The sequence below is a fragment of the Ochotona curzoniae genome, unplaced genomic scaffold (assembly GCF_017591425.1).
Source record: "Ochotona curzoniae isolate NIBS_2020 unplaced genomic scaffold, NIBS_Ocur_1.0 contig_2754, whole genome shotgun sequence".
In the NCBI taxonomy this organism is placed as follows: domain Eukaryota; kingdom Metazoa; phylum Chordata; class Mammalia; order Lagomorpha; family Ochotonidae; genus Ochotona; species Ochotona curzoniae.
The window spans coordinates 31,501,715-31,528,314 of record NW_024465582.1 but is presented as its reverse complement, the minus strand read 5'-3'; positions in this window follow the sequence as shown (position 1 = coordinate 31,528,314).

The window sequence follows — 26,600 nt, the reverse complement described above, 5'->3', positions numbered from 1 at the left end:
ACATTAGAAAAGATAAAGAGTTGAGCCATAAACTGACGAATTTTATTAGTTACTATTTGGAAAGTTATAAGCCGTTCGCAAATTGTTTGATACAGAGACCTTACTAACTAAACTAAGCTAACTAAAACTAACTCCATGTGTAAAGTCTAGTATTCCTTTACATATTTAGGATGTTATCACAGTATTTTATTACTATGTTGATATCACATGAGCCCACTGTCCTGTGAATCTTCTGTTTCCAATTGATAACGAGAACATCAGATTAGTATTGATCAGTATTTGTAGCGTGGTGTTATCTTTCTTTCAATTATCAACCTTAAGAGTTTTAGGTGAGATCTGCATCTAGATTAGGGATGGACCTCATTGCACCTATTGCTTGTAGACTTTGTGTTCCTTCTGATTGTGACGGCCCTGGTTAGCTGTGCTGTCTCTGTGTCATTGTGTGCAGATTATTTTTGTGTATATTAGTGTTTCCAGTAAGGGAAACTAACAAACTAGAAACTCAAGGATCCTAGAAGAGAGAAGACAGGGCCAAGATGAAAATTAAATGTAAGAAGCTGAGAAAGGATATGTTTTGACAAATAATATCAATACCACATAGCAACAATTGAGGCAAATAATAAGCAAACCTTATGTGTCAGTGTTTACTCTGAGTACAGTGATACAATACTAAAGAAGTAAAAGTTTTTTTCCCTCATATGGTTGGAATACTAGTGGGAAAGACAAGGAGATCAATCATATGGTGTTAGTTTTAGTTTGTTTTCACTGGGTAGAATGAATAAAGGATGTGTCTCAAGGTGCTGAGCTTCGAGAAGAATCTTGTGTGAAGTGAGTTATTATGATGCTAAGGTCCAAAGGTTCAGAAGAAATAGAACTTTAATGAGTAAAATTAAAAAAAAATAATAATAACCTAAGAAAGTCTATAAGGATAGGAAAATAATCAAGCAAATAGTAAGCAAGCAAGCAAATAAGTGTATTAATTCCTTTGTGCTACGTCAATGGAGTAAAATAAGGCAATGTTGGCCAGAATCCCGTTCCTTCTGTGATTCAGGATTCAGTTTGGCCTGAAAGCTTTTTGCATCAAATGTGTAGGTGGGGAAATGAAGTAAGGCAACAGCGATTTTATTCATCAGTTTTCTGTGATATCAAAATACCTGGTGGGTGGCAGAAATTCACATACCTGAGCCAGAGTTTGTTGTCACTCAGAATGTACATCAGCAACAAGGTTTTACAAAAAGAAGATAGTTATTTAGTTAAATGATTGGGAGGCTGAAGGTCCAAGCAGCATGACACTGGCCCAGGGGAGATGACGATGGCTGCATCTTTTTGTGGTAGATGACATCACCGTGACAGCCTGTGTGAGGTCTGTGCTTTTGAAAGCAGTGAGAACGCAGAGGTGTCAGGGTTGCTAGCTGTTACTTCTCCCCCTGCTCTGTACACAACTGTATGACCACATTGTAAGTTTTCCTAATAGTGACTGCAGTCGTAACACCAGATGTTTCGTTCTCAGTTCACAAAGGTGGAAGCAATGAAGGGACTGTATGCATCAAGCGCAATCTCCCTAGGTTGCCCCTGCAACAACTGGATCAGACTGGAATTTTTTAACTTCTACATTCACTCACCTGTGTCAGGGATGAATAGTTCTTCCTATGGCTATGTAAATTCTGCGTCCTATTATTTATTTTTTCATTGTAATCATAATATTTATGCTTCCCTGCCTGAATCTTGGTTAATGCAATAATGTAAGAAAAATAAATGCTAACAGAATTAAAGAGATCAAATAAAATTTAAGAAGATAAACATAAGAAATGAAAGTTATAAAATATCAAAACTTTGCATGAAGATACATACGTAGAAACAATAAAAACATAAAGACTTTATAATAAGAGATTAACAAAATATGATAAGTCTAATCCTTTTGTATTTTAAACAATGAGTATAGGATAGTTATCAATGCAACTAACAAGCTCAATGTGACAGTAATGTTTATTCCCAATATAATACTCAGCAAACACTAAACACAATTTTTTAAATGTGACACATGAAGATATGGAGAAGTTGTGAAGAAATGTGAAAGAATTGATACTGTATAGATTGATTTTATGAAAAGACTAAGAAATATTAAAATTGCTTGCCTGAAATTTTTTTAAGATCCTATTTAGCTCAACAACAAAGACATGACTAAAGCGACGCAATATTGATAATGTCTTATTTTAAAATCTTTGGACTTACAGTAATAGGATTGAATGGAAAATAATTTTAGGGGAGGTTACATTGTTTCATTAATTTATTTTGTCAAAATTTTGAACAAGATTTAGCATCAAACATTCTCAAAAAGTAAAAAAAAAAACTGAAATGGACTCACTTTTCATCTTAAAACTGAAATGAATAAGACAAAAGTTAATCTAAAAAAACTTAAGAAATAAAAAGCAGAAAATGAAAAAGAACAATAACAAAACATATCCTTAAATAATTTTAACCTAATCTTTTAAAAGTCAAATGCTGACTTATTTTGGATAAACAAGTTTAGAAGCCAATTAGGAAAAGAAAGAATAACAAGTAAAAGAACTTATGGAGAATAAAACACATTTAGAAATGGGAAAATGAATATGCATATAACTAAAAAGATATTTCAATGTTTTTTCTACTTGATACTTTACTGAACTCTGGCGCAGGTACGTGGGTTTCTCCCACCCACTGGGAGATGCTAAATGACTTCCTGACTCCTAGCTTCTGTCTCACCTAGTACAGACTGTGTGGGCATTAGACAGTGAATCAGCAGGTAGATGATCGGTTTTGTGTCTTCTTTCTCTCTCTCTGTCTCTCTCTACTTTCAAATAAAGTGAAAGTAAATTTAAAATTTTAATAGTATAAATTTAAAAAATAGTAAGATAAGAATACACAATTTTAGCAAATGTTTTGTGATAATTGAAAAAAGTGTATAAATAAATATTTGTTAAAATCAAAAAGGTAGTTAAAAATTTCTCTGTGGATTTCCTTTTTATATCAATGAAAGGTACCAGAGTCACATATTTTCATGTGACAGGATTTCCTCTAAGATTTCCAGAAAGTCACAATTCTACCTAAGTTACGCATGTGCTTGGATAAAGAGGTGAGCTGTTCTATTTATTGTGCAAAGCAGCCATAACCTTTATAAACAACAAGGAGATAACCATATAAAATGCTTGTTGCACATGGAGTATCAAGCCATAAAATAATTGACTGTCAAATATGGGCCCTAAAGTCAGGAATCCCACCCTGGTTCCCCGCATGGGTAATGAGTCCAAGCACTTGGACCAGACCATATTCTGCTGCCTATTTAAGCATGTTATCAGAATCCACATCAGAAGTGGAGAACTGGAGCTTGAACCAGCACTGAGATATGGAATGGTAGCATGACAAATAGTGGCTTGACCTGATAAACCACAGTGCTGACCCCTAGGCATGGATTTATTAGCACACTCTACAAAACTGTAGGCACAAGCTTCAGAACCTTGCAGAGGAATTTGCAAGATTTCATGCCAACATTGAAAACAAAAATGAAACTGTGTTCATAACGTTTAAGATTTAATTTCTTCACGGATTCAACGCATCTGCAATTATGTTTTCAAAAGCCCTAGAGTTTAAATTTTAAAAGAGGCAAAATAACCAAAATTCATTTTTAAAAGGATGGGAGCTAAAGAATTTCTATTACAAGAATTCAAAATACACAATGAAGCTATAATCATTAAGGTATGCTGTGTATATTTATGGTTGACAAAAAACTTAAACGGATAGGCAAACAATTCCAGCAGTAGTGTCTAACTTGCAGGCCATTTTACATGTTTCTTTTATTACTTGTAGCCTTTGGAAGTAAATGTAGCAGATTGTAGTGCACTTTCATAAATATCACTGATATTTATTAGCCGATAAACACCACCAATACCAACTTGAGAACACATTTGTGGCCTCAAAAGGAAACTTCGCACATCTTAGCAGGCGTCATCAAGTCCCCCACCCTCCAGCTCCTTCAGGTAGTAATGTGTCAGTCTTTGTTGTATATTTCATGAAGCTTTTTCTGTTTCATGCACTGAACATGTTTTCCAGGATCATTTCTATTCGCATGTCTCATCACTGCATGTTTTAGCCTGGGAATGCAGGAACCTCTGACACCTTGATCTTTTGGATGTGTATCCAGAAGTTGATTAATGCATCACACTGTGGAGTTAGGTTGAGTGCTCTGAGAAACCTACATACTGTGGTCCATCCTAGCTATAATAATTTGCATTCCTATCAGCAGTGTAGAAGGACACCCTTTTCTCAACATCCTTGCCTGCAAATTTTTTGAAAGAATAGCTGGAATAACACATCTCATTGTAGCATTGATTTATATTTCTCTGAAGACTAATGATAATCGCTCTTAAACTTATTAACAATTTGCATTACTTTTTTTCTCTTGAGAAATGTCTATTAAATCCTTTGGCAAATTTAAGCAATATTATTTGTGTTAATTTGATTAATCTCAAGGGTGTTTTAGTGGTGTGCATATTCTGGTTACTAGTTATTTGACAGATGAATCATTTGAAAATGCTACTTTCCAAAAGGAAAAGTTGGCATTAATTTTGAGAGCTAACTGAAAGATGCTATATGTCAATTTTTATGTGTGAATCATTTAATGAAGTCACGAAAGCTCAGCAATGAAAGACAAGGGTTTTTAAAAAGCAAAGGATTTGAATGACCATTCCTCCAATATACACACAAATGACATATAAATGCCTGAAAAGATATTTGAGACTATCAGTTACTAGGTAAATATAACCACAGTGAGGTACTAAGTCGCACATGCAAAGATGGCTGAAGTCCAGAAGTAGACATGGCCAAGTGCTGAGCCTGTGAGAAACCATTATGTACTCTTTGTGAATTTCCAAAATGGTAAAGACCCTTTAGGAAGCAATTCAGGAGTCCTTCAAGATATCAAGCATATTTAGTTGGTAGAACAAGACCCATCATGCCATTCACTGATATATACTCAACAGAAATAAAAATCCTTATTCGCATCAATCCTCACGCACAAATGTTGATGATATCATCACTTCAAATGACCAACAACTTAGACGCCAACCAGTGTTTAAAAGGATAGAAAAGTCTGTGCCACCCAAACAATGGAACGCTGACTGGTCATAAAAGTGGTGCTGACACATGCTGAAATATGCCTGAAGTGTCGAAATAGCATTCTGAGAGACACATACTGTATGGTTCTGTGGATCTAAAATGTCCAGAGCAGACAATTCCATCAAGGATGAAAATAGATGGGTGGTAGTTAGGGACTAAGAGGAAGGATGAACTGATACCAGAAAAGCTCAGCAGGTTCTTTCCTCAGCTTATTAGCGAAATTATAATATTAATAATAATAAACAGGAACGGGTTACAGACAGAAAAGTTTATTTGTGAAGGGACCAGGTGAGCCGAGGAGGAAGAGGAAAGCATCTCGTGAGAGAATGCCAGGAGGTGGGATGCCTCCTACAAAGAGAGGAAGAGAAACTAAAGGTTTGAGAAAGGTTCTTGGGCTTTTAAGGTTTCCCTAACCTCTTCTTGTTGGGTGGGAACCTACAGGTAAGATGTTCCCCATTGGTGGTCTCTTAACCAGTTAGGGAGTGGATGGGCAGTATTTGTGCCACCCACCTGAAGGTGTGGCCAAGACTCAGCAGGCCTGGATGGTCTCATAAAGAAACAGGAACCACTAAGATAGAAGTCATTCCCCGGTTTTTTTTTTTTTTTTTTTTGCTTGTTAAAAATGTTCTGAAATTAATGGTGGTGGTTACAAAGCTGTAACTATGCTAAAGAAAATTCAATTTCAGGATGCCTTTTACAAAAACAGCAATAAAAACAACTTCTCTCCTTACTTTTCCCATCTTCTCAAGAATCTTAAATAGTCCCCCAAAGTGTTTGCATGCCCACCAAGAATCCCACCAATCTATTTTGCAGAATTCCTTCGCAAAGCTCAGGAAGCAGTGACGTTCTGCTGAAAGTGATAAAAATAAAATGATTGTTTCTTCATCTCTTTCACATGCTGAATGAGAGTGGGGAAAAAATGGAAAGCCTTTGCCTTCATGTATATCCTTTCTTTGATTTAAAAAAAAAGTTTATTTTGAAAGTCAAAGTTACAGAGAGGGAAAAATAGTTTTTCCATCTGCTGGTTCACCCTGCAGGTGTCTAGGCCAAAGCCAAGAACCAAGGACATCATCCAGCTCTGCTGGATAGAGGCACATGCCCGAGCGTGTAGGCAATCTTTTACCACTGTCGGCAGAGAGCTGGATAGAAAGTAGAGCTGCTGGGACACAAGCCAGTGCTCACGTAGGAAGCGAGTATCGCGGGTGATAGATTTACCAGCTCTGCTACTGTAGGCGTATTTTCTTAAGTGTTTTTCCATTTTATTAAAATGTTTATGTAAGGTGAGCCAATTTCATATATTTTACATATACACATTTAAGAGCACAATGATACCCCCATCCTACACCTCTAACAACCTCCACCCTCACCCCTTCCCTCAGTCCTCGTTTGTATAGACTCTGGAATTTCCCTTCTCTCCTGAAATTCTTGCTGTTGAGACAATTGTTTTAGGCACATTCTTATGTAAATCCTACAATACATAGGGATATACGTTTATACTTATTCCACAGGTCAACAACTTAGAACCCTGATTTTTAGTAATATCCCAGCTCCCCTGTCCACAACAATTAGCCTCACGAACAGAAGAGAAATTTAAACCACAATACATGGGTGCAATCCAAGTCAATCTTTTGTGGCCAGCTACCTTAAAAATTACAACTAGCAGCATTTCCACAAGTATTATACTAGACTGCGGGGTATGTAAGCATACCTAATAAAAATGCAAAGAATGATGGAAGATTTATAAACATTGATTAAAGTCGTGAAATGATAACTTGATATAAAACGAATTGAATCAAAATAAAGAACAAGTGTTTATTACCACCTCAGTTCCTCTTCATTGATAAGCAGGTTTGAAAGTGTTTGAGCTAATTAATGTGTTTAAGGACTAATTCCAACCTGTGTCTTCTCTTGACACCTATATTAATGCCAACCCTTCCTGTTGAATTTTCTCTTCCATGCCTGAGTTGCACTGTGTGTTTGGCAGGAGGGTCTTCGTATCTCTTGCTCTATTTCTTGATGGACTTCTTGTATGACAGTAGTCTGTGGCACTCAGACCAAATGAATATATTGTTTAGAACCTGGCACTCCTCCCATCATCAAAACCAATAAGATATTAAGGATACAGCATGGTATCAGATGTGTGTAAAATCCTACATCTCTTTCTGGCCCTATGGCTTTGAGTAAGTTACTTAACCATTTTGAAAACTTGATGATAGGATTCAATTACAAAATGTAACAGGTTAAACAGTTTGCTTCATCAGTTATTACAAAAAATGTAATCCATGAGCAGCATTTAGAATAGTCCCTGACATTGACCGACAGCTCCAACGATGTATATCTTGTATTTATCGGTCCAGCAAGAAAATATCAAATATCAAATTGCATTGTGAAGCTGTATATTTCAAGTACTCAGTTTACTATTTTGAACTACTTTAGTAGAAATGAAAAATAGCTAAGTGTAAAAATGTAAAATGGAAAATGTCATGCACTTAGGAGACACATATGTATCTGTAGTTCATGACTGCAATCAAGCAAAGAAACAAGCTTATTACTCCCCAAATTACTGTTGTGACAATTGTTTCTACATAATCATTGCCCTCTATATTAGGATAAGTTCTCGTTTTGCAGCTTTGTGTAATTCAGTTATACCTATTTTTTTGTTCACATGTTTGGTAATACACTTACATTCCCCATGGCCAAATAACTGAGTGACACAGATATGATAAGCATATATTCAGCCTTCTAAACAGTAATACTGTTTTCTAGTGTTGCCCAGTTTTATATGACTGTTCCATGTATTCCAGTTAAAAGTATTCCACAAATCAACAATCTTGCTATGATCAGGCTTTAAAAATGTTATTCTGGATGTGAGCAAAATCTCCCTAGAAACTGCTTTTGTTTTATATGTTACTAAAGTTCTGAGGATTCTTGATATAATGTAGTGCATGTGATTTATGACATGTTACAAATATTTGCCTAGTCTTCATTTTCTTTTCATTAAAAAAAACAGTTTATCACATATGAAAGCATTTCTAACCTGACAAAAACAAAAGTATGTTTTTATATAGCTTATAAAGGAGTCATCTATTTACGAAATAATTTTCCAAAAGCTTTTCACCAAGAATTTTTTCTGGCTTTTGTTTTTCTGGAATTTGTGTGTTTTTCCAGCCATAGAATCTATTTTTAATAAAATAGGGATTTTTGTTTGTTTGTTTTGGTTTGTTCTTACATCGTGTCCCAATAGTATTTATTGAAAATACTAGCCTTTTTTCACTAATTTCCCTTGAATCCCTGGAACACCCATGGTCAATACATATACAGCTCTACTTAAAATACTGTCCAATTGGTTCATGCAGCTCCGTCAGCCAATGAATACTCATTATGTGTGTATTTATTACAAGGTTGTGTGAGTTTTCCAACTCTGTTTTTCTGATTTAAAGTGGTAGAATTCTTTAGGTGTGATATTTTCAAACTTCTGCCTTTCTCTGTCGGAACCAGAATTAATGTGTCATTCTCTTCAGAAAGAGCCTTCTGACACTTTATATGAGATTATTTTCAATCTTGACATAAGTTTGGAAATAACTGACAACAAAATTGAGTCTTCCATTTCATAATCACTGCAAATCTACTGTAGTATTTCCTTTTTAATTTTACTTAGAAGTAGTTTGTAATTGTCAGCTTAACGTTTTTGAAGGTTTCCAATCACAATTATCTACAATTGTGGTTGGAAAAGTTTTGAATCATACTTTAGGTTCAGCTTGATTTTGTGTATTGAATTTTCTTGCAAATGTTCTGTATTTTCTTCTTAGGGTTGTAGTCTTCTGAGGATTGTCAAATATCTTCTGAATGACCTTTGCATCTTCTGTGATGGTTTTTACATAAACTGTGGCATTCTGTGTGCCTCTCATGACCCTTAACATCCTTTTGCTTCCTTCCTCGTTCTTTTCTGCCTTCCTCCCCACATCTGCCATCGCCCCAACCTGTGATATTTTATTTTCGTGTGGCCCTTTGTAAAATGATTAAAAATAAGACCATTTAACTGTATTTTCTTGTAAGTATTTCTTATATATTGAGCTTCATTTTTTCCATTAATCATTTTCATCTTATTGAAGGTTTTCTTTTAACACTTTTTGCAATGTTGGTGATAAATTTCATATATATATATATGATTTAAAGTTATAAATGATGATATATATATATATAGAGAGAGAGAGAGAAGAAAGAGTCCAGTTTTTTTTTTTATTCTTCCTGAAAAATGCTGTATTAGGACATGGTATTTCTCGTTGATAAGTCCTTATCTTTTCTGTATTTTAAATGCATTGTTACAATGGTCCTGACTTTTATCCCTATCTTGAGGTTCTGGTATGTGTTGTACTTTTTCTTTTGGCTACATTTAAGAATATTTTCTTCATTACTGATTATATGTTATTAAATATGATCTTGAGCTTTTATTTTTTATGGTTAGGGTTTGTTAGTATCTTAGACCTAAACTTTATAGTACATATCATTCTTAATTTCATTTACTTTATTTTGTCTTCATTTTTTAAACAGTTTGTCTCCTTTATGTTCCTCCTAGAAATTTTGATATATTTTTAAATCATTCATGTATTTTTCCCTTCCTAGTTTCCATCAATGTATCTTTCTTATAGTTTTTCTCTCAAAACTCAATTATCTTATATGTTGTTCTTAACATGTTCACGTATTTTTTCTGTGTTTTCTAGAACATATATGACTGGAAAGCATCAATTTTTTGTTTTACTTTTACTAATTCTGTCATTGTTACCATTTGGTTATTGATTTGGTTATTCTGTTTCTCTCCTCCATGAGCCTCATCTTCCTGCCTCTCAGTACTCATTCATTTTTAATTGAGGGACAGACACAGTAGGGTTTATCTTATTAGTTCCTACACTTCTTCTTTAGTGAAATATGCTCAGGGTGTATTCTTAGCCATCATGAAGTTATCTGAAAACAGTGTATTTCTAGACCTGCATATTGTTTTGTCAGATGAAACTAAACCAGCCATCAGCCTAGGAATGATGACAAAGTTGTTTTGTTGTCTGCTCTTTTTGATGTTCTGTGTTCCACATTTATTTTTACTTGAGATAGTGGTATCACAAACTATTCCTGATTGTAGGTGAGCTATGGGCATTGGTCTGTTTGCTTATTTCTGGTGAATTTTATTCTTTCATATTAGCGTCGTGTGAACACACTCATCAGTATTCAGCTGACACTTTGAGAGCCATCTGCTTGCTTCTCTGTCCTCTCCAGTAACGTGCTGTGCGCATTGCAGAATTCACAATTGTAAAATTGTAGTCTGGATGCTTACTCGTGTCACTCTCAATTGTGCAGAGCCAGCATGCCCTCCCTTGTGCTGTGGCCTGCAGAATGTCTAGACAGTAAGTGGGGCAATTTTTTAGGGCTCAGTATCCCACTGTCACATGCTAATTACTATTGAATATCTGAAAGGCCATATTTTTCATGTACTTTCATGTACTTCACTTCATGTACTTCACTTTAGTTGTTTATAACAAGAAGGCAAACCTGTGCTGTTCCTCTGTCATGGCCAGAAGATGAAAATCCAATGATTTATTATTGAAACTTTACTTACTATTTAGAAGAATTTCTATGGTATTTTCATAATTTTTGTCCAACTAAATATAAATTCATCCTTTAACCCACATATTTCACAGATATTTAAAGAGCATGGGGTCTGTCTTCAAAAATGTTCTAGCTTTGAATAATCTCTAAGTGAACAGAAATATCAAATTATGATCTCATGGAACTTACAAGGCAATTGTAAGATACAGATCATGCTTATATATACCGAAATACAAAAGTGATAATGTAATGAGGTTGCAACAAAGTAATGAAAAGTGCATGGAGTTAGAAGAAACATTGGTGAGAATGAGGGTGTCACTTTGGCAGCAATGATAAAGGGACGTTTAAGGTTTATGTTAGCCAAGAATAAAGTAATGAAGGGTGAACCTTGTGAATGGCTAAAGAAAGAGTGTCCGGATTGAGTGTTGGTATTATGGCATACCTGGTCAGGTTGCTTCTTGCAATCCCAGCATCACATTTGGGTACCAGGCTGTTCCACTTCTGATCTAGTTCCCTGCTAACGTGGCTGAGAATAGCAGCAGGAGATGGCCCAAGTTGTGGGCCTCCATGCTCCTGTGGGAGACTGGGATGAAACTCCTCACTCTTGCCCTCATCATGGCCCACTAATGACTGTTGTGGCCAACTGGGAAAGTGAACCAGCAGATGGAAGTCTCTCTTTCCCTCCTTCCCTTCCTTCACTACTCCTATTCTTTCTCCCTTCCTTACTCCCTCTTTTTTCTCTCTCCATAACTCTGCTGCTTAAATGAACAATGTAATACACCTCAAATGAATGTGACATTTTGAAAAAAGTGTTACAGAAAGAACAGCAGATTGAATATGGGACATGCTTGTCTTGCCAAATAGACAAAAGAGAGAAAGACAATGTGACAGATAGAATGGAATGTACAATTTTCAGGATGAAAGAAAAGGGTGCTGGAATGGTAGGCAGGTGCTAAATGGCTCAGAGGTCAAAGGTTGCGATTTATGCTCTTTAAGGGCAATCTGCTGGTATCACACAGAACATATTGTAAGGCCACACCAGTAGAAGGATATGAACTAGCTAGAAAGCTGATACAGTCATCAGATAAGGCTCGGTGGAGTTATGGTCTAGGTGGTTAAAGATGGAGTTTAGAAAAATAACCAGTGTAGTGCACAGGTGAATCTTACATAGGAGAAAGGTGATTTGTAATAGAAAGATGGATCCAAGAAGTTTTCCAGATTTTTGAATTGAACAATTGACTGAAAAATGGAATTTATTACTGAGTTGAGGACTTCAAGACATACACATTTAAGAGATGACAAATGCCTTATTTTCAGGATGTTAAGTTTGAATGTTATATTTCCAAATATAAAAATCAAGTTGGTTGTTGAATGCATTTTTTTAGACCTCATGGAAATGGTCGTAAGCCCAGTGGATTTACATTATAAAGTTACATTTGATTGTGCTTGATTTTTGGTATATGTGAGAAATATTTAGCCCACTTCTCCCAGGAACCCACCTTTCTCACCTTTTAGAGGTCAAAGGGTATCTTACAGCTTTTAGGCCACAATTGAACAAAGGCAAGGATGGAGTGCCCTCTGGTGGATAAGTAGCAGGGCCTAAGACCCTGGGATAAAGGCATTTTGATATAGAGATCAGAGATTTTCCAGACAGGAGAACAAGCAAATGAACTGGGCTTACTGATTAAGAAAAATGCGGCAGAGTTGGAGAGTAATACGGAATTTTCTGTAAAAATCATCTCCACTTATACCCTTATCTCGTATGCAGAATGCAGTCCCGCTTTTGAGGAAGATTTGGCAAACAAAATCAGGAATGTATATTATTGGCTTATTTGTAATCGTCAGCTACTATTTGGATTTATTATGCAACCAAGCGTATCTGTTGGTGAGATTGGCAGAAGGCACGGTCAGTGTCCTGGTTGTGATGGTCAAGTGTTGTTTTGTAAGGTTTTGGGCCATCCTCGACTGCTTTCCCATTCCATAAGAAGGGAACTGGAAGGAAAGTGGAGCAGCCAAAACACAAACCAGTGCCCATATGTGATCCTAGCACATGCAAGATAAGAACTTTAACCACTAGGCTACCACATCAGGCTTCTCAATCCAAGATTTTACAGTGATACCCATACTTACTCCCTAAATTTTAATATTAGGTGATGTTATATAAAAATAAATTATAATTGGATGCCTATCATATTGAAACCTTTTGAGAATGAAATAGCTGGTCCTCTTTTCACTTTCATCTTATTTATTTGTTGCTGGAAAGCTTCCCCCAACTTTTCTTTATCTCTTTGTTTTGAGCATTTTTTTTCTGAGTTGCAATTCTTACATTTTTAGGAGAAGTGTATTAGAAACTAGATCCACACAATTGACTGGCTGGCTTAGAATTTATGCAACAGGAAGGAAATTTCTGACTCCTTTTTTGAGTATGAAGAGAATGAATAATACCCTCTATTCATCCATTTTTAGAAATATTTTTGAATGTGTATAAAAATCTGTGATATTTCCTTGGAAATGAGACTCTGACATTAATTTACTCAGTACCTGCAAAGTATCACATTATAATGGGCCACGGTTGTTAAACCCCAAACACGTGGCACATTGGCTTAATTTTTAAAGTGCTTTTAGGTTATTTTTAAATAGTGTCACCTTTAATATTTATAACCATCTTTTCCAAAACATATTCAGAAATTAACATTAGAAACACCCCTTTATTCCATTGGGAATTTTATCTTGGCCAACCATCAATAAACAAGTTTCAGCAGAGACCAGTTAAGAAGTTTACTTAAACTTCATTCCGTATGTCTGTCTTCTCCCTGTTATTTCTCCAATTTTTGTTGACAACAGAAAGGTGTCCATTGTAGTTCTGCTTCGGAGAACCAAATTTTAGGTCTTAAGCTCCTGGGAAACACAAAACGGTGCATCCACTGCTGCTCTTGTAGGTCATTATATTCACACGATTCATCTTCTCTTGGGTGAGAAGACGGGAAGTCAATGTCAGCAAGGGAAGAGTGCTCTCCTTGATGGTGTCTTCCTTATGGACAGCAACAGTCAATTTCAAAATCACAGGAATGCTGCATTTTAACTAAATGGTCTCCAGTTTATTAACCCAATCTATTCATGCTATTGAATCCATCAAAGTTTTCCATGTTTTAAGATAGATACTTACAGAGAGTCAGCATAACTACTTGGGAGGCTAATCCTCCACTTTCCAGACCATCATCCCGTATGAGTGATGGTTTGCGACAGGGCTGCTCCACTTCCCATTCAGCTCCCTGCTTGTGGCCTGGGAAAGTGACAGGGAATGGCCCAAGTCCTTAGGACCCTGCACCTCTGTGGAGATTCAGAAAAAGCTCAGGGCTCTTGGCTTTGGATAGGCTCAGCTGCAGCTATTGTGGCCACTTGCGGAGGGAGTGACTCAGTGGATGGAAAATCTGTTTCTCTTTTCTCCATAAGTCTGCCTTTCCAATGAAAAGAAATCTTTTTTTCTTAAGTGGATGTTGACACATAAGGAAAGATAACAAAAATAGAGCAAAATCTTAAGCAATGAAAGAACATGAGCTAGTGAAATCAACCAAATGTTTCCATCAACACATTGAAACTGTACTGTGTATCTGCAAAGCAAAAAACACCATCCCCTCTTGGCTTCTCCGTGTTGTGATGCAATGCTGGGTAGGCAGGTGCATTCAGAATTTTACATAGTCTTATTGGCTTGCATTGTGTGGAAACTGCTCTTGTGGAAATAGGCTATACGTAAGTCCACCTAAAAGCAAGTTTCTTCTTTTTTTAACTAAGTATTTGGAGTTTAAGGGCATTCATTGCATGTGTTTTGTCTTTGCTGTTTCCTCTGCATGTACAGAACTCTCATAGATCTTGGCACTGAAGGATCATTTTCATGATTCAGGTGTTTGCTAGTCTAACGGTTCTTCAGAGAACCATCTCCCTCAATAGATGATACATCCTGCTGCCTTAGTTTTTTATACTTTGATTTCAGTCTCTGATTTATCCATAGCATTTGGTTGCCCCTTTTGGTCTTGTTTTCTCCCAGTCTCTGTTTACCCCACCCTGGTTTTTTTCTTAACATCATTTGAACTTGTGTAGTAGTTGTTCAATGATGGTGTTAAATTAAAGAGTAAATCAGAGAAGCCGCATATTAAATCCTTCCCTTCCACTAATGTCTTAGAGGAATTTATTCCTAAGGTTTTCATTTTAAGTGAGATCCTGGTCTTGGCAGCTCTCATAACTACTCTTTTCCATATGATTAGATTTTAAAAGAGGTGGGTTTTTTGTTTTGTTTTGTTTTGTTTTTTACTCCTCTGCAAATTTTTCATTTGTTCAGAAATGGACAAACTCTCAAATGATTGGAAAATTATTGATCAAGCATGTATTAGGATGTTGTTATTGAAACTTGCAGGTCTCTGTACACAAATGAGAACCCCCTTCCCCCCCCCCCACCATCCTGTTCTTAAATCCAGTCCTGAGCTGTTGAGACCTAGATATATAGATGCACATGTGGAAACAGGGACTGGAAATGTTACAGGCGTGTCTGAAATTCTCTTCCGCTGATTGTAAACAGAAAATAAAATATTTAACAGAAACTGAATTGTTGAAAAAGAACTTTGAGGAGGTAGATGCTTCATCTGTGTGGCGAGGGTTTATAGATGAGAAGTTCACTAGTTCTTTGCTTTTTCTGTAAACAATCGACAACATTCATTTCACTATTGATTATATTCTTGTGCGTTTTCCTGATTAATTTTTTATTTGAAATATGTACTAAACTTTGGACTATAATAAGAATTTAAATTGGTACTGCTGAAAATAAGAAATGCAACGTAAAGTCTGGAATAAGGGCAGTGCTGTAAGAAGCTGCAAGCCAATTTTCTATTACTTGGAAAACAACACGGTCTGAATTACAGTAGGAGGTATCAGGATAACCACCATGGGGATATTCAATTATTTATTAATCTGCTTAGATTCTTTATTACTATTGTTGTACACACAGAATTACACTCAGGATTTCAGCCTATAACCTCATTAAATAGTGTAAAAAAATATTTCCACCTGAAATTGCAGTGACTTTAATGAAAAGTAATTTATTTTCAGCAATATAGCCACAGCATGTATCTAACCAATTATCAAACAATTTCAATGTATCACTGATAACAAGTACTTTTGCATTTGCTACAATGGGACATTTGGGTAATGTTTTACTTCCAAGTAATAGCATAGACACAAAATGAATATCTTATTTCAGTATTTCTTTCATGAATAATAACTGGTGGTTTCCCAAGCCGAATGTAGTATTATGATATGTGTAATTAAATACTACAGTTATCTTTTCCTGGATCTCATGTCTTTCAAGCTTGACAGTGACACTTGTCATATTGCAATCATTTGTTCAGAGAGTAGCTGATAACAGATGAAAATGGACAAGGGTGAAGGCTGTTGTCTTATACAAAGTAAAAGTAAGATTCCAGATCTTAACTGGCATTTTCACCAAAGCTAAGAATAATTTGAAATAATGTAATGTGGTAAGCTGTTATATTACTTGTGTTACTCTTTGAGGTTTGTGAAAAGGTTTCTGTTTTATTGAACTGCAATTAGATGGTTGTTTCACCAACAGTTTTCAGCTGAGCTTCCATTCTGTGTTTATGGGGTGTGGCATTACATTGTCTTTGTCAGGTGCCGTTTCAAGGAAATCTTCAGACCTTGAATCTCAAAGTACACAGCATGGGGGGTGGCTGGGTTCTGTGGCTATAATTTCCAGCAGTAAGATCACCTACCAAATGACTTGTCCATTGGATTGGAAGATTTATGTCATTTTTAAAGAACATTGTTATTTTAGGACATATTCTTATAGTCAAAGGCAGTTTGGTTGGCAGTTATTACATGAACTCTTGAAAATATACCTGGAGATGACAATAGAAAGAATATGGATTTACATCCAATAAGTGCATTTTCCCCCAGTTGTATTTGTGGTGCTTAGAAAAATTATTCTCCTGCCATCTTAAATGCATCATTTTCTCATTTTAGGACAAAATAACTTTTGCAGATAAAGTACAAGTGAGATTCAGATAGAGTTGAGAAGACTTTGCTCAATGTTTGTCTAGATTGGTAATTTCCCAAAGCAATCCTATCCCGTGGTAATAAGGGAGTGTCTCCAAGGTCGTTCATGGTGTGTTTTCATTTCCTGGGCCGATCAGGATCCTTGTGATGATGGGCTTCATGTGCAGTATTGCCATGCTTGCCTTCCTGATTCTGTCTGTCTTACAGAAACCACAGAAAAATGAATGAAGGAGAAAAGGGGGGGGGATAAAAAAAAGCACATTGTTTTTTCCCTTAAAGTTAGCCAAATGACAGAATCAAGCACTTGGGTAAATAGTAAAGTTTGAAAATTAAACATGTACCATGTGTCTTCATCATCTTCAAGATGATCAAATAGCATAAAACAGAATTGAAAGAAGGCATTCTATGAACAGACTCTATAGTACGTTTTGAGTTTAGGAGATAACAGCTAAATCCCTGACCATGCAGTGGGCTGTGTAGTTTGTTACAGATTGCTAGGCCTCAAACAGCAATTTAATAGACCAGGAAAGCAAAGAGTAATCGTAAAATAAGACAGCTGACACATAAGCAACTCTTGGGATTGGAAACAAGGAAGGAGTATAACTTTTTACATCTTGGATGGCAATCAACTTCCGTATTTCAAGAGTTCAAATTTACTGTGACAGAAGCAGTGGATGGAAGAAGCATCTTTTTTCAGAACAATTCTTGTGACATTTTTTCATTTAAATCTGAAGTGGAGAACATAAAGGAAACTAGAGGTGAATCAGAATTTTGCTGTGTTCTTATGTGGTGGGCACAGCTTCACATGCAGAAGTGCAAAGTATAAACTTTCCAAGTATTGTCAGATTCCAGTTAATTGAGATGTGTGCTACCAAGTGTATTTGTACCATTGTATGGAGATGGTCAAATGTACTTAACACAAACTAAGATGCCTTCACAGGAACTGGGTGACATATTCCCACAGACCTGCTCTTACATCTGTGCCCCCCGTTGACCAAAATGTCACTATGCCACATGTGACTCTATGCACAAATTCATTTTAGAAAGAATAGAAATCAATTTAACACTCTGGGAAGAAGTATTCTGTGGCAGTTTTTCTGAACTAAAAACTAAAAGTTGTCCCCCACATGAATTTTATTTAAAGAGCTGTTAGGCAAAAGAGCAGAAGGTTATCTATAAAATTTTCCCTTTATTCAGTCATCTAACAACGTACAGGTTCTGCTTATTGTACTAGGAAAACCAGGATGAATAAACTCACTCCGTACCTTCTCCTTAGTGTAATTGTGGAAGCAGCTTCATTCCTAGCTGAAGTTCTCATAGCTTCACATATTTAAGAGAAAAGCCAGGTAGGTCTTTATGTGCCAAATTTGAATACTAGCACATAATGAATGAATCCATCATAAGTCTTCAAGGAAAAAAATAGGTATCCTATGAAATGCATTCTTGGAGGAAATCCAATTTCCATTCATACTTGTGAACAAAAATAAAACCAGCTTTGCTGAATCAAGAAATGAAACTATGGTTACAAAAGTGAATAACAGTGACCCACAAGGTTCTAGCATTCCAAGGAGGAGGGGAAGTGAAGGATAGTTGAGGCACACGTGAGAATTATCCCGACTTTTAAATCTTTCTCACTACATGCCCTTTGTTTTGTAACTTCGTTATAGTTTCCAGTTGTGACCCCTTTATGCTGTATTCATTAGGATGAACGTGTTATATAAAATTTAGTTCATTGTATGTAGGTAGGTAGATATATAGCTTTTGTGTTTGGAGATGGGTAAATTAGAAAAAGTACAGATGGGATGTCTACAATTGTACTTCCTTATTTGTGATGCATACTTACCAATACAAGGACTAACTCAGTCCTCATGAAATCCCATGTTTTAAAATTTTAAGGTTAAAAATGTACAGGTTACATGATCTATAACAAATGTTACTATCAGACTGGAGGTAGAGAATATCTAAGTAATTGGAACTAAGATGTCAGACGTCAGTGATTTGTTCAGTGGCAGAAAGGAAGTGGGGAATAGTTTCTCTTTTCTATACGTCTGTGGTTTAACAGTTCAAAATGTAGGTTTTTAACCCTGAAGATGTTTTCACTTTCCTACTTACATAAAGGGAAAAAAAATTCATCTATTTCACAGAAACACTTTTAAAGGCATGCTGCTACCTTTTACCGTCCCCTCTGCCCCTCTCTCTTGCCCACCTTCCTTCCTCCTCATTGTTCTTATTTTTCTTGGAGTTTTTACAAGGATGTACTTTTGTTAGAATATTTTCATCAAGATTTATTAGGTGCCCTTTTCCCCGCATCCTCGCCAGCAAGCGTCGTTGGTGTTCTTGTTTATGTGGGCCAATCTTACTGGTGTAAGATGGTCCTTCACGCTGTGTTTATTAGGATTTTATTGCTGGGGGTGGCGCTTTTTTCATATGTTTGTTTGCGATTGAATTTTATTGTGAAATGTATGCCATTTGTGCCCATTTTTGATGTGGCTTGTTTGTTTGGTTTTTTTGGTTGTTTTGAAGGTTCTTTGTATATCTGGAAATTAGCCACTATGGACTATATCGTGTGCAAAGATCTTCTCCCTCTGGGGGTGTATTTATTTGTTGGTTGTTTCTAGTGTAAGACGTTTTAGTTTGATGAGGTCCATTTGTTTTTTGTTACAATGTATTGTTTGTTTTGAAACTAGAAAGTGGCACAGGGACTGTTTTCTAGGTCTTGCAGGTATTTCCCTACATTATTGACGAGTTGGGTTTCTGGATGTACGGTTTAGTTCTTTATAGTAGATTGGATTTAGTGTATGGTGATAGATGTGGGATATTTTTTTGTTTCTACAGGCAATCAGAGTTGTCCAACAACATTTACTCTAAGAGGCTTCCCCTTGTTGAGTGTCAGTGGAATTTTGACAAAGCATATTTGAGTCTATGTGTGGGTTCTATTGTAAGATTATTTATTCATGATATCTATCTGTCTTTGTGCCAGTACAGGCTGTTTTGATAACACTGCTCTCTATGTAATCAGCGGTTGGATAGTGATTCTTGTCATTCTTATATAACGGGGATGGTATAGCTATTTTGGTTTTTTTTTGTTTGATTCCAGATGAACTTTTGAATCATAGTATCCAGTTCGTGAAGATGTTTTGGGCAATTTGATTGGAATTGCGTTGAATGAAAATCGTTTAATGCTTGTGGGTTGTATAGACATTTTAATGATTATTGATTTGCCTATCCAGGAGCGGGATGATATTCAATTTGAGGTTTTGATCAATTTTTATTAAATGATTGTAGTTTTTTTGAATAGGGTACTCGTTTTGGTTAGCATATCAAATACTTATACTTTCTCTGCTATATAGAATGGTATTGTTGGTTAGATTTTTCCATTAGGTGTTATTAGGTTATACCTATGGTGTGATTATCGTTCGTCTTTTGTACCCGCATTGCAATTGTAAAGAACTAATCCACTGTGGTGGAGCTGCAAAGGTACAGGCCTTTAGGCATTAGTCAGGCGACATAACCCATCCAAACTCTGTAATATGACCCAGCATATATCACGGAAAATATCCAAAACAACTGTTTTTACGCAAAACCACATGCATCCTATGTTATGTGCAGACATAGTATTGCAAAACATGGAAGCCAAGAAATGCTCAGAGCGAATGGATAAGACAAGTTGGTAATCTATCATGGAATATATAGAATTCAAAAAAAACAAATTGCAGTCTTGGTGGCTAAATGGGGACAAATGGAAATATATTGTTAGGGAAATGTGGAATCAAAAGATTAGGATACCAATGTTTGCCTTGATTTAACTCGTAATTTTTAGTTTGGTTGTTTGTTTTTTTGAACTGTCATTGATACTGTTAACCAGATGTTTCGAAGAAGGGAACTTGCATTATTTTTTAATATTGTTTACCAATTATTGTCAATTATTCATAATGTTGTTTATTATATGAGGCCTTGTTGGGGCTTTTTAACTGACGGTTCTTTAATCTTTTGACTATCTTCTGACATAGAAGCTCCGAAGAGGCTTGAGATTATACTGGACAATAAGACGCTGAATTTATGTAGGCAAGTTTGAGGTTTCAAGAATGAATCTAATGAAAATGAACAATGGAATGCACAAGAGCGGAGGAATCACATGGGGGGGAGGGCGTATCGGAGGGGTGGGGGAATCGTAGCTTCAAAGTAAAATAAAACAAGTATAAAATAAAAAAACTTTATGGTTAACATCACAAAACCCAGTTTTTCTGAAATGATCGCACCTCCACTCTAAACCCATGAACCACTTTAGTTCTTCGTTCATCCTTCTGCTGCAGAAAACCTACATATACCTACTCAAATGTAACCTGGAACTTTTTTTTTTTTCAATCAAAATGTTCATGGGTAGTTGGTACAAGCTAGTCACTTGGCTCCTAGAATTGCCATCAAGGGATGCAGGCATGAGCCCTTGCTCAGTAAGTACATTCTTATGTTCACAAAGCTATTATTCTATCACCATACATTGTGTTCACACTCCCTTCCACACCCACCACCTTAAGGAACAGTGCAGTAAAGGGAGAAGCAACTGCTAGATGTGTTATTCATGTTTATAAGGAAAGCGGCAGGTTTCTGTAAAACCTAGCAACTTTTTAGATTATTTAATAGCCCTGGAACATTCCATGTGAAAATGGACACAATGTAATCATAGACATTATAGAGGGATTCTTTGGTAATAAACAGAAGAGACAATGGATGTTGGACATCAGATTCTATTGTAAAGAGAAGAGAGCATAGATGTGGGACCCCAAAAATATTTGCCACAGAACTGGATATTCCTTATTCTTGGTCAAGTATTTCCTAGGAAAAATGTAAAGACAACATTTAATTTCCAAAGCTTGGTTAAGAACTTGGCTGTAACAGGGCAACAGGGAAAGCCTTTGGGTGGCAAAAGTGATCAATCATTGGAGAGGAGTTGGACAGGTCAATAAATACCACGTACTGGCAAGCTGACATTGACGCATGAGGAAATCTCATATTCTAGCATCCTCTAGCACCGCCATGTAGGATGATGGGGAACAAAGGCATCAGCCTATAGACTGATTAGGTTGGAATTACTGTAAGTAACCTGAGCTACCACTTTTCATTGTTGATACCAGAAGTGCTGAGATTGTCCTGATATCTCTAGTTTGGGTGACTGTTCTTATGGCAAATAGTTCTATCTATCTATCTATCTATCTATCTATCTATCTATCTATCTATCTATATTATTTTTTATTAAATTGTGATTTGAGTGAGTTAGCAATCCTAAGTTTTTGTAACAGGCACTCTTCTAGATGTAATCACCTTTCAAAACAAAGATAGTGGGATAGCAGGGACAGATATGACTATTAGCTACTTCAGTGTCAAAACTAAGAAAATAATAATTGACATAACAGAAGGAGCATGAACCCAATACTGGAAATGGATAATGGACAAAGGAACTCATGTCATCTCTGAGACAGTTCTTTTTTGATTGTTTTTATTAAAGTATGTCATTTGAAAATTGCATGCATTTTACAAGACAGATAACTCACCCTACCCTCCCTCCCATCCATGTTCTCATCTTCCTCCCTTTTTTTTTTCTTTACAATAACATATTTTAGGTTGACTTCACAGTCACAAGCTTAACGTTGCATTGGCTAAAGAATTCAACAAATAGCAGGTGGGGGAAAATGCAGTTCTTTCTGAGTATAGAATAGATACAGACAATCAAATCTCAAATGCCAATTTTGCTCCAATAGACTGCATTTCTGCACTCTGTGTTACCTTCCACAGAACTACAGAAAACACATTTTAGTTATCCTTTGGGGACTGGCTTAGCGTAATGTTTTCAGTTGCATCCATGTTTTTGTTAAGAGACAATATCTCCTTTTTATGGCCAAGTAATATTGCACAGGGTGTATGTAACATGTTTCCTTTATCCAGTCATCAACAGCCACACATCTGGATTGAAACATAGGAGTACAGAAAAGTGGGATGCTGGCTCGTTTCATGTCATTCTCAGGTGTGGGATAGCGGACTCACATGGTTTATTTTTAGGTTTCTAAGGAATCCCCATTCTGTCTCCCATAACAGAAGCACTAGTTCAAATTCCCACTGAAAATGAATGAGGATACCTCTTCACTAAAACCCGGCACCATTTATTGCTTTATGATTTGTGTATGATAGTTACCCTCACTGTGGTCCTTATTTGCATTTCCCTGATGATTAGTGATAATCAGCATTTTTAAAATTTATCTGTTGATCATTTGAATTTTATTCTTTAAAAAAATCCCTGCTCATATTCTTTTACAGTCTTGCTCCATTTTATGACACTATGCAGTTGTTGCTGAGTTTCTTGACCTCTTTATAGGATGTAGATATTAATCCTTTATCAGTAGCAGTGTGTGCAAATATTTTTCTCCCGTTCCGTTGGTTACCTCTTCGTTTTGTTGATCATTTCCTTCCAACGGCAGAAGCTTCTTACTTTGATAGGAACCATTTGTTTTTGCTTTAGAAGCTTATGCGTGTAGGGTCCTTTCTGCCCATTCCATGCCTCTCAGAGCTTCCCAGATGTTCTTCTCAGGTAATTTGTGACACACAGTCTGAGATTTAGACTAGCGATTATTTTTGCATAAGTTGTAAGATACATATTTTGTTTCATGCTTCTGTGTGTGTGAAGATGCAATGTCCCCAGCACCATTTGTTGAAGAAATTGAACTCTCCAGGGACTGATATTTGTCTGGTTTGTAAAGAATTAGGTGTGTATAAATGCATGGATTAATTTCTGGGATTTCTATTCTCTTCCATGGGTCTTCACAACTATGCAATAGTGCTAAACTATTTTATTTCTGCCCCTTACTATGTCTTGAAATATGATATCGTGAATACTTCTGGTTTTGTGTTTGTTTTTGTTTTTTAAGGTTGTTTTGGCTACTCGGGATAGCTGGTGTATCCATATGAATTTTAGCATAATTCATATTAACTGCAAGCATAGTTTTGGTATTTAGGTCACATTCAATTGCAAAATTGCTTTGAGTAGTATGGATATTTTGATAACATTAATTACTGTCTTGATTTTTCTTTATTATTTGGTAATTCTCATCATAGATTTTTTATATCCTTTGTTCCATTTATTCCAAGTATTTGATTTTTTTTAATAGCTATTGTGATTGGGGATGATCTTACAAGTACTTTCTTAGCTGTAGCTTTGTGTGTACAAAGGCTATTGACATTGTGAGCTGATTTTATATCCTGCAACTTTACCAATCTATCTTATGAATTCCAACAGTTTCATAGTAGAGTCTTTTGGTTCCCCTATATATAGAATCGTATCATCTGCAAACAGGGGTAAATTGACTTCTTCATTTCCAATTTGAATCCCTTTCCTTTCTTGTCTTTTTCAAATTTTTAATGAAAGTTCTTCCAAGTTCCCCCCACATTCAGTATTACACTAGCTATATGTTGGTCATATGTTGCTTTGCGTTATGTTCCTTCTATACTCAATTTATGTAAGCTTATTATCATGAAAGTATGTTGCATTTCATCAAATACTTTTATTGAATGCATTGAAAATAGTAATAGGATATTTGATTCTTCAGCAAGTTAGTCATATTATTCATTTGTGTGTCAGCCCTCACTGCACAGTAAGGAGAAATCCCACTTGGTCTGGAATTGATCGCTCCGATGAGTTGCTGGATTTGACTAGCTAGTATTTTGTTGAGGATTATTTTGAGTATGTTTGTCGTGTATATTACCCTACAGTTCTCATCCTATGTTGTATCTTTTTTCTGGTTTTGGAGTTAATGTGACACTGGCTTCATAGAAGGAGTTAGGATTCTCTCATTTTAAATTGGTTTGAATCGTTAAAAATTGAAATTTATCCTTGAAAAGTTTGAAGTCATCCACTCTTGGGCTTCTCTTTGTTGGGACGCTGTTGGTTACTTATTCGATCTCAGTCTTGGTGATTGACTGAATAAGGTTTTCATGACTATTTTAGGACTTCATGATTCAGGTTGATAACTTGTCTGTGTTTATAAATCTATTTATTTATGATTTTGTTAATTCCTTGGGATATAGTTTGTAGTAATTCCTAGTGATTATTTCTCTGGTGTCATAACATTTTCTAAGCTCTGATTTTATTTACTAGGGTTATCATCTTTTTTTTTCTTTTTGTCAAGTTGTGCCAATAGTGTTTATACTTTGGCTTATTTTTTTCAAAATACCAGCTCTTTATTTCACTGATATTTTATGTATGTTTTGGTCTCAATTTTGTGTATTCTCTAATATTAATTATTTCTTTCCTCCTTCTGGTTTGGGTTTTAGAATATTTTTTTTTAGACCTTTCAGATGTGCTACTGTATCATTTATTTGATACCTTTTCATTTTCTTGATGTAGGCTCTAATTTTTACTGAATTTTGTCTTAAAGCTACTTAAAACGTTTTAGCTGTGTTCCATGTTTTGGTACGTTTTGGTGTCACGTGTTCTGATATGCTTCGATTTCCTGTCTCATGTTTTCTGTGATACACAGCATGTGTTTTGGGAACATGCTGTTCAGCCCCCATGTCTGCATGTTTTGTAGAGTTTCTTACGTTTTTAGTTTCTAGTTTCATCCCATTTTGGTCAGAAAACATACATGTTATGATTTTGAATGTGTTAATACTTGCTTTATGGCATCGTATATGGTCTATTCTAGACAAAATTCCATCACTGATCAAAAACTATTTATTCTGTTGCTGTGAGTTAAAAATGTTTCATAAATATCAAATAGACTTTATTCATGTGTAGATTAGCTCTGTTATTTCTTTGTTGATTTGTGTGTGTGTATCAAGTTGATATGTCAGTTAATAACTGGGAAGTGTTGAGGTTCTATCTCTTTTTAGAATCATTGCCATTTGTTTTAAATCGCTGGGTCTTGACATATGGTACATATACTTTTACTACAGTAATTTCTCCCTGTTGAATTAATCTTTTAGTCACAATATAAAGCCCTTCATTATCTCTTTTGACCATTTCTTGTATTAAATTATGTTTTATGGGTCCAGCTTGGTAGCCTAGTAGCTGAAGTCCTCACCTTGCACATGCCAGGATCCCATATGAATGGCAGTTCTAACTGAACCACCTCCCATCCAGCACCCTGCTTGTGTCCTGGGAAAGTAGTCGAGGATAGTCCAAGGCCTTGGGACCCTGCACCTACATGGGAGACCTGGAGGACGCTCTGGGCTCCTGGCTTCTTGTGGGCTTAGTTCCGGCCATCGCAGCCACTTGGGGAATGAATCAACAAATGGAAGATCTTTGTCTCTACTCCTCTCTGTATATCTGACTTCCAATAAAAACAAAATAAATATTTTTTAAAAAATGTTTTATGAGATAGCTCTTACTAGTATTTTTTAAATTTTTCTGATATAAAATTCGTAAATAAGGTCACATTGTGAAGCATTGCAGATTAGCATCACAAGACATGGATTTGGAGAGAATGTAATTAATACTTCGCATCCTGTAGGACCTTCCAATCCTTTGAACTTCTGTAGGACCATTCACTTGCCCAAAGTATCAAAATTTCTGAAAGCATGCACTTATGAGTTATATTAAGCTGTTCAAAACGTATCCTCCTCCAGCATCTCCTTTGATATTGCAGACGCTGTGTGGCCATATGCAATCAGTGATCTCACATCTTGAGAAACAGGTAAATTAATAACATTCTAGAAAGTTCATGTGATTAGACCATTTGGCAATTCAATAGCTAACCCAAAACACAACTTCATGCTTTGCAGCCCCCAAATTTCAGAATTAA